Source organism: Anas platyrhynchos, chromosome 10 (genome assembly GCF_047663525.1).
Source record: "Anas platyrhynchos isolate ZD024472 breed Pekin duck chromosome 10, IASCAAS_PekinDuck_T2T, whole genome shotgun sequence".
In the NCBI taxonomy this organism is placed as follows: Eukaryota; Metazoa; Chordata; class Aves; order Anseriformes; family Anatidae; genus Anas; species Anas platyrhynchos.
Window position 1 is genome coordinate 13,514,123 of NC_092596.1, and position 16,055 is coordinate 13,530,177.

The 16,055-nt window shown below is 36.1% G+C and overlaps 1 long non-coding RNA gene across 7 annotated transcripts in view; it reads left to right on the top strand.

The window, feature by feature from the left end:
• The first annotated feature begins 412 nt into the window (after window positions 1-412).
• Window positions 413-16,055, top strand: part of LOC106016476 (uncharacterized) — a 183,682-nt gene continuing 168,039 nt past the window's right edge. For all 7 annotated transcript variants that reach the window (XR_011811700.1, XR_011811699.1, XR_011811702.1 and 4 more), the window contains exons 1-2: window positions 413-539; window positions 5,821-5,870. This is a non-coding gene — a long non-coding RNA (uncharacterized lncRNA). The remainder of the gene's footprint in view (window positions 540-5,820; window positions 5,871-16,055) is intronic.

Here is a 16,055-nt window from a genome sequence, read left to right on the forward strand (position 1 = left end):
AGAGCTTAATGTGACTGTGTGCCCAGCCAGAGCCTGTTAACTGATGGGACTGAATTTGTGGGAAGATGAAGAATGTACTTGGATACTTCAGGCAGGACAGTCCCTACATTTTATTGGGACTGTGAATACTTAAAATACTTGGAAATACACTTAACTTTCTGATGGTGTTTAGTCCAAAAGAGGTCATTCATTAGATTTTGCCATAAACAGTGAAGTCATTACAAGATGAGCATCTGAATATGTAGTTTTCTGTAAAGATATACTCTCAGTTTCTGAGCTGTAGTACTTATTTAAATCTGAGAAACTACAATGCCTGTATAATGTTAGTGAAGATCTCACATTCAAAGTATGTATTGCGCATGTGTTAACATTTCTCAGAGGTCAGGGTGAAATATTTGAATCTGAGGTATTCAAGAGAGATACCGACTGATAAATAACACAAACAACATTAAACCCTAGGCTGGTGAGAAGGAAGGTGGGAGAAAATGCATTTCTCAGCTTCTGGTAGGTACAGTGCCTGAGGCTGAGAGCTGAAAGCAGTAAGTACAGACTTAAGTAATATTTTATATATAATAATATTGTCACTAGTTGAAGTAGGTTCTTTATTACATTAGTATTCTGGATCTTCTGCACTTCCTTTGTGGAGGAATTGTTCTCTAACTTCAGCAGCAGATTTCTAGCTCTAAGCCTGATACAAAGGGAATACAAGGGAGAACCTTCTATTTACTGCATTCTCTGCTGCTGGAAAGCCAGCAGAGGGAACTTAAGTAACAAACCCTCTTCCCAGCGCTTATTAATAATACAAAAGTACATAAACAAATCAACAAAACTCTGCCATGATAGTCTATTCCCTATGGGAAACAGGAGGGGGGGGAAAAAAGTCAGTAGTTGTTGAATGGAAAAAGATAAAGTCAGTACGGAAAGGAAATTTTTCTTCTAGTAGTTGAGTTCACTAAAATTACCAGCAAAAAATTAGTATCTTAAAATCCAGGAGTCTATCAAATTTGTAGAGGAAAAAATGGTATCACTATGGCTTTAGTTTTTCTCCATACCTAAGAAACTTACTGAGTTTGGCTTTTTGTTTTTTAAGCGACTGTTCAGATTTTTAAAAAGTAAAGTGCTGCTCACTTTTCTTGCTTTGCATACCGTTGGCTTACAGGTGCTGGGACTTCAGCAAAAATACTCAGTGTTTTCATTGATCTTTCTAATGCAGTACAATAAAATCCAAGGAAGTCCTAAGTCCTTCTATCTCTTTACCTATCTCAGCAGTGCAGTCAATGCTGTAGAAAGTAAGAGATGAACAAGCAGGAAAGCTTACATCTCTCTTTAAAGGAGCTACATGAGGTTACCCAGTATCTGACTTTTCCAACTAGAGCAAACAAATACTCCAAATATGCTCCAGATGAGAAGTGCTCCAGGATCACTTCTCATCTGAGTGGCAGAACTAGGAGAATGCTAGTTCGATTAGCTTAGCTTCCTATGCCAGCCTGGGGAGCCTAATGCACTTCTTGCAAATGTAATGAGCATAGCATCTTAACATTTCAAGGGTATAAATTGTTGGCATCCTTGGGGAAGATAATTTTGGGAAAGGATTCAAAGGTCTGGAAGAGACATGAAAAGAAGCCATAGGAGTGTCCTTAGATGTTTGGTTTTTATTTTCATTTTTATGCTGAATATTTATAACAGTATTTCTGTTGTAGAAAGGTTGGGTTTTATTTAAATTATGATATCAAAGATTTACTTAAGATGTGATGTCTTTCTAGAAAGACTATCTAAGAATTTTGTAATGTCAAATTCTGCTGTTAAAACCCATTATCGATTGTACGCTGACCAGTAAGCACTCTGTAAAAAGGTGTTTTCCCTCCTAATTTTTCACTTGAAACATCTTTTTAGAGAACAGTTACTGAAACAGGTGTCAGTGTTCTACAGACTTGTTGGATGTGTGGTTAATTTACAGCTCCACACAAATTTATTTCATATCGCCACTTCTAAGTGCCTAGTTTGGGGATGGTCTGCTTGTGTAAGCCTATCAAGTTATGCACACTGTTTTTTGTTTTTATTTCTATAAATAAATTTGTTTTATGGCTTTGATAACAGGAAGCTAGACCCCTCAATAAAATTTTGCTGAGTTTCTTTCCTCTTCTATGGGTCAATACACCACTTGGCTGCCTGCCTTTTAGCAGCCAAGCAATCAATTCCCTTAAGAAAAGACAGACTGATTTCCAACTTGCTGTGTACTTAATAATAGGCTCAGTTCATTCCATTGTCAAAATGATTTTATTTTGCTGAGATAATCTCTTTCCAGTAGTCCTAAAGTGTCATCTTGTGGTTGGTACTGGTTATGATTTTATATCATCAAGAGAAAATGTACCTAATCACCAAAACCAGGAAATCTAAGTTCTCCTGGATATTAGTAAGGTTAAACTGGGGAGTCAAGATTTAAGAGACTGCATCATTGGGGGTTTACTTTAGAAATACCTAATGATAGGTAAAACCAAAAATGTACTAAGAAGTTCATAATTCATTTGGAAGGTCCTGATAAACTTTATGTGGTTAAATGTCTTCATACAGTGTGAGGATGCATTAAAAAATGTAGTAATGAATTATTAGGTCTTCAAAATGCTCATTGGGTTGGTATGTAATACATCTTAATTTCAAACTTTAATGAAACAAACAGAATTGAAATATCATCAGAATTGAAATAATTAAACTATCACGCTGGTCCCAGGGTAACAGAGCTCAAATATAAACTGGCTTAAATTAGCACAGAGCATCTCGGCTTGCTCAGCTATGCCGTCAATCTGATGTTCCTTCTGAGGGCAGTAAAAAGCCAGTTTGAGTATTTCGAGACTGAATAGCCTACAGCATCTTGCATCAAGCAAAGGAATCCAAATCTTCTAGAGGGATTTCCTCTGGGAGCTTTGAAAAATGGTGTTGGGAGGAGCTTTGGCTGTTGCAATATTTGTCTCAACATTTTTGCTATGGCAGTTTGTTGCTATTTTAAATTATTTTGGATTGATATATTTACTAGGAACAGAAACAATTTTGACATTTAGCTTTTACAGTGTAAGGCTTTTTGATAAATTTAAAATTGTCCTAATTCCAATTCAGAACTTTGCCAGACTCTGGAATTTGCTTTTTTAAATCATTTAGATAAGAACTGTCTGTTCTGTACACTTGCATATAAAGCATTCACTGGTATTATAGCACCTAGATTGTGTTTTTTTTTCCATATTTGTGAGATTCTTCTTGTCAAAGACGTTTATGCTTCCTGCAAAATTGTACAGTACCCAAAACTATTTTCAAACAAGCAAGATGAAATTTCATCTCACTCAAATGCAAAACAGTCCATTTGACCTCAAATGTAGCATTTTATTTTCAGGCACTTGTAATTTTTTCATGTTTTTCTCCTTTTTTTTTAGATGCAAAGAATAAATGATTTTATTCATAGGAACGAAGTTAGTTTCTACTTCTACAACAATTCTAGCGTTACAGCTTCTGTACCAAATGAGAGCAATCCAACTTCAATTTTAATTACTTAAGGATTTGCAAAATTTTCTCTTTGCTCCAGTGTAGTTCTCAGACTGAGTTATTTTGGACTTCAGGAATTATGATAGTTTTGTGCCCACTCTCTTCTACTGGGAATGTGTCACTTCCTGGGGTCAGAAACATGACTCAATTTCCTATCTGACATGTAACTGACCCAAATATTGGGACAGGGAACCATGCATGTACTCCCTGCCCCAAAGCACTTGAGATCTATACCCAGTTGCAAAATGGGCAGTGTAATCAGTGTAATAACACAGACAAGTTGGTTCTTATGAGAAAAGAGCTGCTAAAGAAAATAAATTTCTGCTACGAACACCCAACACTTTTCCTTAAAACAAACTCATGTGTAATATTTTCTACTTCAGAAGTACATTTTTGAGTTGCAAGCCATGAATTAGCTAGCAAAGGTATCCACTATAGTGTTAACTCCAATGAATTCTGTTTCTGAAGTACTGCTAAAGGAAATAGGTATTGATTAAAGATATTGATTTCTGACAAAATGGAGAACTCATCTCATTGCTGAATTTTGAATCTTACACTTTAAATAAGAAGACTTGATAGTGGTTGCTAAACCTATTGTTTGTATTGCAGAGGTATCCAGAATCCCAAATTGAAATGTTCCACTGAACAAATACACATTAAAAATGTTTTTAAAATATATATTTAAAAAAAAAAAAAAATCACCAGTAGAAAGAGAGAATGGAATGAAATCTAAAACTACCTGTTTCATGGATTAAACCTATTCTTTGATTTGTGAGAACATTTGGATCTTTGTCTCCAAAGGCTAAAAATTCCTGGGTCAACTGTGATTGTGCAAGAGCCACTAAAAAGATGACCTTGGCTTTCTCTGGAGATGATCATTCCAATGCTTAATCATATCCTGCCTGCTTTAATATTTCTTTCTAGTTAAGATTCTCTGGCTCCTTTATATGTGGAAAAAAAAATGTATATTTATACTATCTTTTATGGTCTGGTTATTGAGAAACTGTCAAAACCTCATAATTACATGTCACTGTTTCTTAAGTCCACTAAAATTCGTCAGAGAACATGTAATGTTTTATGTTGTGTTTTTGTTTTTTTTTTTTTTCTAATTGAGCCTGACCCAGGCACAAGATCTGATTTCATGACAGAAGACAAGTAATTTGCAAATCCTTCAGGCATGATTACACAGTTACTTTCTAGGATTAATTACTGCAACTGTTTTCTCATTGCCCTCCATAACCCTGACACTCTTTTACAGTTTCCATAAGTGACACAGAATTCTGTTCCTAGACTATTTTACTCTTGTATTACTAGGTTATCACCATGTTTGCCCACACAGCAAATATTTTGTTAACATCTGTATCATGTTGCATGTAATATGGAATTTGTAAAATGATATCCTGTGCAGAAGCTTCCTGTGTTCTTTATGCTTGCCTGTATCTTTCTGGTTATTGGTGCTCTTTTCCCTGTTTTCCCTGTCATCCCTGCGTATTATGTGGAGTTTTGCAGGTTAGTTGATATATGCTGTTTATGTTCTGTTACAAATGTGATCAGATGTTGTCAGGTCTGACCTAATACTAAGTCAATGAGAAGATGTACGCTGACTACAGCTCCTTCCGTTCTGTATGTATCTGAATTCCTGTTTTAAGTGCTTATAATATAATGCTTGGAACAGTATATCTTAGACCAGAGACATTGATATCTTGTGGAGGGAAAAAAAAAAATCATGGTGGGCTACTTAAAAGGCAGCCTAGCTTGCTGCAGAGAGGCATTAATGCTATTTTAACTTAAATGTGCCAAATTCCTGAAGGAATTTGAAGGAATTCCAATATGACATAATTGTTCATGTATTCAGAGTAGGTAAGGAAGCTTGAGTCGAGCTCATATTGTCAACATTCCTTATGCTCAACTCTGGTACAAGTTCTGTGCCAGTTATTTATTGCAATAAAGCTAATGAGATTAATGTTTTTATTTCTTTTATGATGAAAATATTCTTCAATATCTCTGAATAATTCTGTGGTTTAAATAATGAGGTATAGTTAGTGGTCTCAAAGACGTCTTGCTGCTGATTGTGGAGAATCCATTCATTGTTGGATGCTAACTCTTAGTTTTTCTGTCTTTCAGATAACCTAGAAATACATCAGATGTTTTTCTTCAGTGTCAGCAATTGCTGTGGCTGTTACAGGATTGTTAGTTAAATATTTGCAAAACTGGAACAGAGTTATAGTTTAAAACAATAGTGAAATTGAATGTCTAACCTTTTTTATCGCTGTCTCTCATTCTGTGCAGAGAGCAAGGATCATCATTGACCAAAGGATGGACCGTAATTTGAAATACAGGTATATTCGTATGTTCAATCACCTTCTCAAAACATGAAGATGTGTGACAAGTGCCTGAAAATAGTCTGCTATTCATATTTTTCTGCATACACAGAAGTGAAAACTGTGTTTGACCTGCAGTAGTGAGTTTACCAGGGAATGCAATTCATCTGTCAAGTTATTCATAAGGGTTCTATCAAAACTATGAGATAAAGCTTGACACATGTTATGTAGGTTTGTGTGTTTCTCTCCAGTAGTCCCAGCTGAATGCAAATATCTCCTATTTCATTGTCCCTGCACTCTGCAGAGATACATTATTATTTCTACACATGTTAAAATGCATCATGAGTTTGGGTGGCTCTGCCATCAATTCCAGTTCAGCCTTTTTGAGTTTTACTTAACATAGTGCCTTTGAAAACAAAACCTAATATATAAACAAAATCCAGCCCTGCTACTTCACTTTGAATTCCCTCTTATAACTTAGTATTAGTACACTATTAAAAAGTAATGCTTCATTTTGGTCCTAACACATAGCAAGTGTGATGCATTTTCTTTGCTTTCTTAACGTATGTAAAACAAAACAGGAATTGTTGATTTTTTAAGTAATTTTCATTGGGACAAAGTGATTTGTGTATATAATTTTGTTTCCTTTCACTTGCTGAAAAATGTGTAAACCTGCACCTCTAAAAACATTCATCAGGCCTTTCTTTTGCAAAATCAAATTATGGTGTCATCTCTGTTTTCAGACTGGTAAGATAAACGAAATTGAAATTTACTTATTGAAAGTAAATTCTGATATAAATAGAAATTGAAATGTGTTACCATGTCTGGGTAAAGGCAAAGATACTTTCATTGTTTAATTTGAATTTACAGTTTGAAGGGGGGGGAGGCAACTTGTTGTTTTAATAATGAAATTGTAGGGTTTTTTTGTTTGTTTGTTTTCCCTTAGTCTATTAAATCTGTTACTAGCTGTTAAGCTGAATATTTTTCCAGAATTTTTATTTACACAAATTGCTATCCAAATAAAACAGGACTATTTGTGTATTCAAATATTTGTCACAATGCTCTGCAGATCTTTCTCCCTTCTAGCTATAGGCTGTGGTTGTCTCTGCTTTTAGCGGATCTATTTTTTACATGTGATTAACAAGGTATGTGAAGAAAAAGTTTGAAGTGAACAACTAAACTTAAGAAAATCTAGTTAATCTTCCCTATACTGCCTCACTCTGTATCAGTCTAATGGAAGCCACTCCAAAGAAATCTTCCCCAGGGCCTTGGAAAGTGCTTGATGTGAACGGCAAGGCATGCAAGTAATACATTGCTCAGTGATGTGTACTGCATGTAGGCTGTGGCCATTAAAAATGAGTAATCTCAGTATTTTATTTTTTCTTAAAAAAAGAATTGAAGCCTTTTTCTAAAATTGCAAGCAAATTGGTAATCATTTCTGATGCAGTTTCTTAGCCTGAAAACATAAAGGAGGCCTCCCTATCTGTCCTTATGAAGTAGTAATACTTTTGTGATATTTTCTTTGACCCAAAATCTGAAAAAAAAAAAAAATAAAAAGAACAGACCAGATTCAACGTAAGTCATTTTGAGCTGAAGTATCAGCTCGTTATCCACCTCATTTCTCCCTACCTAGTTTTCCTTGCTCCAGCATCAGCCTGCCATACATCAGTGTTGTGACTTTTCTGTGGGAACAATCTCTTCTCAGCGTAGGGAGGTCCCAGTAAAGCAGGGCAGTACAGCAAACGTTGTGCCATGCAGGGGTGTGCTGCATCTGATGGTCATCTAACAGGCAAATTCCCTGGACCTGACATCTAATGCCTGATCCTATCTCACTGGATGTTTCAAGCACTGCCATTGTAATAATCCCATGGCACTGCACTGAAGACTTGCATCAGCATGGAAGTAAGCTAGATGTCATATGTATCATCTCTCAGATGTTTTTCAGGCATTGGGCACACAGCTGACTGATTTGTTTGAAAATGTAGAGCTTTGTTCCTTGGCCTGATTTTCTTCAGTAGACCTCTGACAAAGGCCTTAATTCCCAAAATGGGAAAAGACTAGCAAAGGAGCCTTCTATATTGTATAAGAATTTTCTAGATGGAATCAAAAATACATTTCAGTACTGAACAATATAATAGGTATGAAAATCATATGAGGTTTGCATTAAAAAGGCTTTCTTCAAGGGTTACTCAACTATTTTTAACCTCTGTCTTCTATTTTAACTCCACCCCTTTAAAAGCTAAAGTAGCAATCACATTAGCTAACTGCCTGGTGGGATTTCTGGCCTTTGGCACGTTACTGTATGACTCGCTTTTACAGCGTGGTGCGAGTATTTTTAAATGAAGTAAGTCCCGAGAGTTAGGAAAGACAATAAACGTTCAATTTAAACTTTAAGAAAATGTGCTGCCAAGCATTAATAAAGCATTAGTTGGATATTACAGGGTCTTGATTTCATTTTCTCCTGGAAGATCTGTATACCTATGCACGGATGTTACCACTTCTGACTCTGAAGTGCTATCCCAGGCACCTGCGTCACTGAGCTGGGGGAGTGCACTGTAACAACCACCAAATTCCCTGAACATAATTCTCCTCCTGCAGTTTTAGTCTTTGTGAAATGACATGTAAATTATGCACGTGGACATGATTGTGATGGTTACATTATATGTTCCTAAAAGGGATAGCCAGCTCGATATCCTTTTGTACTTGACTGACACCATTTAGAAACTATCATTAGATGACTGTTAATTGGGTTTATTATATTTCCATTATCACAAAAAGATCTGAGCTATTATAGATGGATAGAACTAGCTCTGTTTCTAAGTAGAGCTATTTTTAATGAAGTCTTTTTCAACTTCTAGAAAGAAGTTCTGGAAAGAAAATGTATATACCAATCACTTCGAAGCCTGAAATGCTAAGATGTGATTAGCTTGAATGGTTGACTAGTCAAGATTTCTTCCCTTAGGGGAAAAACAGATCTGAGTAACAGGTACTAAGATTGCCTTTTATGAAGACTTCAGTTTATGGATATGTAGAGACAAAAATCCTTACAGAAATTAGTGCTTAGAAGATGAAGCATCTTCTTGTAGCTGGGTGATGACTGAAATGTTTGTTTCGTGCCTTGAATTTCCTTTTTGTCAAGGCCTTTTCTTAGGCTGTCAGATTATTTCTGATGTGCAATAAATTAATGACAGCTGTGACTAATGCTGGCTGATGCTATCTGTTTTGAGGACTTTTTAGCATTAATCTGTTAAAACCATCTTAGGAATATGTTCAAAATGCTGAGGATTTCCAGTCCATTCCTAACATGTAAATTTGTCATCCTCCTCTTTATCTCTAAGATCCTCAGGTAGATTCCTGGTTGTGGTTCACATACTGCATGTTTGGGACCCAAAAGCAACATATTCATAAATTCATTGTTCCTAATTAACACGAAATCACTGCAAAATTTCATGTGTTAAACCAGGCTTTCCACAAAATCAAGGTATTTCTGAACCAAGAGCTCCAAGTAAACAGTCACTGATAGTTTAGGGTGAATGACTTTAAAATGAATTATGTAGCAAAAAACTCCTTTTGCTGTCTTGCCTTTAACTTTTTTTAACGTTAAAGTTATAAACCCTGTGTGGGGATATGTGATAAGATTCTGAATGTCATTACTAATAGCATAACAATGTTAAAATTATTTATGTCAAGCAACACAAAATTAAGCAAGCTAGACCTTGAGTTCAAAGAGAAGAGGTGGTTTTAATGTAAATTAAAACAGATTCTTGCTGCCCACTAATCAAGTGTTTACCTGTTCCCATTAAAACTGCATTGAATTTAATCAGTATGCTTTCTAATGCATGCATTTCTTTCTAAATAAGAAGTGTATTTGTCATGAATATTTAAATTGGATTTTAAATCCATGAAAGTTTAATTTAAATAAAAAGTGGTGTTTTTCAGGGTTGAAAGTTTAGTGTCTTCAAATTCTATTCAACAGTTGTAAGCAAATTTTAAAGTTAGCAGTCTTGAGGGAATCAATCTTAGCATTTAGGATTAACTGTCTTTAATTGAAAGATGCTAAAATATAACTGCACATTTTATGTACTGTTACTTGTACATAAAACTTAAATATTTGTTTCTTATAGCTAAATGGAGCTAATGAATAATTCAGACATTAGAACAGTACAGGACATCTTAATGTAAAAATAGGTGTATGGCAATGACTTCTAAGACATGTTTTTGCAGTTTTCACTCTAACACTGAGGAAGATGTGGGAGTAATATTATTTATATAATATTCTGTCATGATATTCATAACTTTTCAACATATAAATGTAAACTCCAAGTTTATTTTTGTGATTCCTATTCTTATCACAGAATTTTTTATATTTACATTTCCAGTATATTTGTTTTGTAATGATAAACAATGGTATTTGCTAAGAAACTGTACTAGAATAAATGTCCTTTAATTTTGCATGAAAAAGAATAACGCATTTGTCTAAAGCAAAAAAATCTCCTTCTTACCTATTAGTTAATTCAACTGGTCACTGTCAATCCTACAAAACAGGACATTTGTAGAGTCCTAATCTTCACTGTAGTTTGCATTTCATTTTATTGATAAATAATTCTATTCTTGCTAGAAACCCCTTTATTGTTCAAGATAGCTGTGCTCCAGGTATTTTTTTATTTTGCTATTACTGATTCAGATATTGGCTATTGATGGTTTCATATTATTCTAATGGATTGTTTTAAAGCAAGCACAGGCAATTGGGGCTTGAACTGTATATTTGATTCAAGTGATCTAAACAAAATAGATCAGTGTTGAAAATTATCATATTTTTGCTGTATAAATTACTGAATCAATGTCACATCTTAAAAGACAACTGTAATAGATACGACCATAAAATATGTATAAGTCTTAGTCAACTGAAGTCCTACACTAACTTGAACATGGTACAAGTCCAGTGAGATATGGGACAACTTATTTGGATGGGGTTTATCCTTAATGCTGACAACAGTAAAAGCAGCAAGGACCTGAGTCAAGGCTGTACTTACAGGCACTGAATTTCTGATGTTTGACTGCAGTGCAGCCACTGTCAGGTTTTCAAATATACACTGTTTATTTGAGGGAAGAATGCTCATGGTAAATTTTGGTGTTGGAATAGCACAGCACAGGTAGCTCCCCTTTGGGACCAGGTTTGCCTTGCTGTCCTGGCAGTTGTCAGGATCAGGGTTGGTTTTTGGGGTGCATTAGAACATAGTGTTTGAGTAGAGAGAAGTGGCTAACCTAACGTAACTGCATCTTATTCAGATCTCAGTGGAGGAAAAAAGGTTTTCCTATGGTAATTTCTGTGAAGGAGTATTATAAATTCATACACATAAAAATGCAGCACTTCATGCTCTAGGTAGAACTCAAAATTCGAGGAAGCAAGGAGTTGGCAAAGCATGAATAAGTTAATTTATCTTCAGCAATTTAGAGCACATGCTCTCCTGATTTAGCAGTCCTGTCTCTTCATAGTAAGCTAAACAGACCAGTGACAACTCAGCTTCCTGTGAGCAGGTGATGTTTCAAGGCAGCTGAAGTGAAGCACTTAGCAAAATCTTGGTTCTGTTGAAGTTGAATGGACAGTTATAAAGGACTTCAGTGAAGGCAGAAAATCACCACCACTTTTCCAAAACCAGGGCAACATTCCTGCATGGATCTGACTTGCTTCTGTTCGGCCTTGAAGGTTCATCCCAGATAAGCTGGCAGCAATGGAGTTGTATTGAAGGTGTATTACTCATGATATTCTTTAAACCAGCACACAAGTGCCTGCAGCAAAGGATCTCAGCAGGCTGGTTATCACCACTTGTCTCCCTTGCAGGGGTCACATATTGCTGTTTTGTCACTGAGTCAGTTAAGTGTTGCTGGAAGAAGGAAGGTTGGAGGTAAGCAGTGTAAATGTTCCTGAACAGATGCATTGTACCATGATACTGTCTGTCACTCAAATCCAGGAGCAGAAAATGCCATTCCTGGCTAGAGGAGCATTGTTTGAGCAGTTTGAGGGGTTTTCTCACTATTAAATGCTAATGCATCCTAACAGACATGATACACAGCAAAGTTACCTGAGGAAGAAGCAGCAGACATAGGCAGGGATAAGCCTTGACAGGGGTTGTTGACACTGTGGGCAAATGAAATCTTACGAGCCTTGGTGCTGATGGCAGAATTCCCTTAAGCTTTAATGAAACTGGATTTCACTCTGGATTCTCACTCTTGATGCTTGCTTCCTCCAAATTTTATGTCCTCTCTTCTTTCCTGCCTTTCTTTTCAAAAGTGCTATTTAAGCATCATTGAGATAGAGCAATATAGTTGCTTCCATGCCATGGTTGAAGGATTTGGTCACAAGAGATGTAGAAACAGCCTGTGAAAGTCTCAGAACAACGTCCTGAATGCATTTCACAGACATTATTTAATGTCTTCATGACTGGACTGCCCCCTTCTTCCTCTATTTTGCTGCCAGCATCCCTATTTTGGTTTTTGAGAGTAATTTGGCCCTGTATTATCTGAAAACTGAATGTGAAATTAAGATTCTTTTGTAGGAATTTATTATGTTATTTTTAATAAGCTCTTGAATAATTAGAAACTGAAATGAGCTTTCAGACTGACTGATTTGTTAGAAACATTAGAGTATAGTTATGGTGAACTGTCTGAATCTTGGAGAGAAGCCAAGCTCCTCCAGCTAAAATATATTTGAGTATCTTTTTTGCCATCAGTTATCATATAATGTAGCTTTTTAGGACTTCTTTGTGGAGTTTGGTACTTCACTCAGGTGTCACTAACAGCCATTGTAGTAAACAAAAGTAATGTTTCCTTTTATTACTTTCTCTAGAGTTGCCTAGGAAATGATGTATGTAAGCATGCTTCATTCCTTTTTTTGTTTTTTGTTTTTTTTTTCTGTAAGGAGTATTTGCCATACTGGTGTGAGTGCTTCAATGAGAAATTACTCTCCTTCACAGCCTTCATCCATTCAAGTACTCTTAATCATGAAATTTTCTTCACTTCATCCTTAAATTCCTTCACAGACATCTTGTCTTAACTTGCTGACTACACTGTTATGTTTTTATTGAATATGGATCTGTTCTGTTTCATTAGTAATTGTGCTTTTTGTGGAAAGGTTTAATGGTGGAATATTATTCATTTAATGAATGCATACCTCACACATGTGCCTTTTTGACATGCACAGCTACTTTTCATGTTACAGAGAAATATGGTCTATGCTCTATGGCATGTAGCTTTCAGGGATGATTCTCAGACATGTATATAATTTTCTGCAAAGCAGAGCATCTCCTGTGCATCCCTATGCATTGAACAGTGTCTAAATATATTTCTGCGAGTTCAGTGAAATTTTCAGAGGCTGTGTAATGACAGAAAGATGGGTTTGTGTACTCAGCTTGGCCAGACTTAATCCTTGTGACAAGCAGACAGTCAAGCTGTTGAAGTTAGTGTGTAAAGTGGCCAAAAAGGTATTTTTCTAGAGGTTTCAGAAACATCACAGGAAAAAAAAAAAATATATATATATATGTAACCTCTGAAAGAGATCAACAACATGGATGGTATTATGCTGACCTCTGGGATCACTGAAGAGGTCAGACTGTCTGAACTGTTCTGAATTTGCAGATAAAGGGGAGAAGAGCAATGGCTTTATTTAATGTACTTGTCTTCATCATGCCTGTACAACAGAAACCTCACTGCCTACAGACTTAAATGAGAAATGTATGGAGGTGACTTCTGCCTCATGCTCTTGTTGGCAATTGGATTGACTGCTGTCAGAAACCACTAGCAATGGCTTAAAATATTGTATCATATTACAGGTAGGATTTTTGTAATGAATAAAATAAATGAGCTGCCTGATCAAGTCACGTATTCTCAATCTGACTATTGCCTCACTGTAGATATCAAGTGATTATGATTAGATAATTATGATTCAGTAGCATTGCTATTTTGTACAGGTAAGTGTGGCTTTATGTAATTCAGTAAAACAGATATTTTAACATGCAGGTAATACCAAAGCACTTAATGTAGATTTATTTCATGCTGGAAAACCTAATGGTTGACTTATTGCCACCTCTCACCATCCATCTTCCTCCTTACCCTTCAGTACTTTCCTTTTTTAACATTCTCACAGAGGCAAATAAAGTTTTAGAATGAATGAAAATCATTACCTTTTGCTGACAGTCAGAATGGTAGAAAGGCTCCATCTTCCTAAAAGGATTTTGTTTTCCTTACAGTTTGTGCATTTAAATGTTATCTTTCGATTGAAAGAATACCATTTGCTTTCTCAGACTCCGTTGAAAGGATTCCTTCCTCTAAGTTCTTTTTTTAAACAAGGGAATTCAGCTCCAGAATTCTTGAAATATTATGCCTATACTACATAAACCTTTTTTGGGGGTGGAGGGAATGGGGAGGAAGTGTGCAGCACTTAGCATTTCCCATATCTGTTGTGGAACATAGCTTAGAATAGAACTTCAGGAACCCAGGACTGCATTTGCTGACTGGGTGCAAGCTAAGAACTGTCTCAAAGGCCAGTTGTTGAAGAAATACCTTTCTAAAGAAAAGGTGAATTTTAGGAATTACTATTTGTTTCCTATATTTATTTCTTCCCTACAAAGCAATTTTGGCTTAATGTATACACTGCCTGTGAAGCTGACTTTTAACTGTGTCAGTTGATCCTTGTCTTAATGCAGCGTAGAGAATCTAGCCCGTTTCCTGTTGAAATGTTAGTTTTACAGGTTTAAAAAACAAATCAGCAATTATATTACCCTGTAGTTTTATAGTGCATTTCTCTTAAATTCTAACATTTTACCTGGTGGACCATTGTTGTCAGCACTGGCCAAAACCATCAAAACCAGTCTTGTGCCGGACGAGGAGCAGCAATGGAGAGGCAGTCTTATTCTTGTGTTCCTGCTCTTGAATGTTGTTGTTAGTCTCTAGCTTCTGACTCATGGCTTCTTTCACAGAAAGAAAGCAGAGCATGTTTGTTTATTTATTTTCTAAATTACTTAGAATATCTTTATTAAATGGGGAAAAAATCACTCAATTTCACTTATTTTGCTTCTTAAAACAGAGAACCCTAAAAAGCTTAAAGACAAAGAAAATAATAGTTTTAAAACTATTTTCAGGCTTGATGAAGGAGCACTGGAACCACATAAATGGTTCTTTGACATTCACCTTCCCCCTCCCAGTGCTTTTAATTTCATCATTCCTATCGACTGCATTGCTACAGTTGAGTATGAGATGCCTAATGTAATCATAACTTGCCATCTAGTGGCATATGTGTGAAGTACCACGTCTCGAAATCAATCGAGTTGTGTTCACTTTAGGGGATCCCTGTGTGCATGCTTGCTCTCCTACATGGGAACCCAGCTTTTTAAGCTGTGGCTAGATGCTGTTTCTATCGCATGTAGTAAAGAGGTCGTTTTTGGTTGAAACAGGTGATATATTGCTACTGAGCTTGTGGTGGGCCAGAGAAACTGTGAGACACGATAGATAAGAGGAATATTAGACACAGCTTCATATATTGCAGTCATTTTTAATTTTGTTAATTTTTAGTAATATTTTTTGCCAAAGTGTATAGAATATTCATTTAGAATAATTCTTATCTTATACACCTGCAACAATGCTGGTGGCATTGTAAATTCCTGTGTTTTCTATATCTTACGTTCATGTGACAACATTGAAAGCAGGTAGCTTGCAAACAAGAAGATGAAAGCTACGTCGGAGAAACGTTCTGAAACTGCTTACAGTCTGATACAAATATCAAGCAAAGTGTTTGAATTTAAAGATGGTGAGCTGGGACCAGTGTCATCTTTGCCCAAAATAAGTCCGGGTAGTAAAGGCAGTACTATGTCAGTGTCAAGTGAGGTGAATATAGATTTCTGTGCTAGTTAAATGCAGTTTGTGTCACTACTGTTAATTAGTGATCATGGAATAGCTCAGACTGGAAGGGACCTTAAAACCCACCCAGTTCCAACCTCCCTGCCATGAGCAGGGATGCCACCCACTAGGTCAGGTTGCTCAGGGACTCATCCAACCTAGAAGGACCTCATCCAACCTGGATGTATATACAATATGTTCCTTATGGTATATGAACTCTGTATCTTCTTGCTGCTATTATTACAGAAAATGGAAAACAGCTGGTCTCTGGAGTGCCAAAACTGCTCAGCTAGAGGTCTGAAATTACAAGAG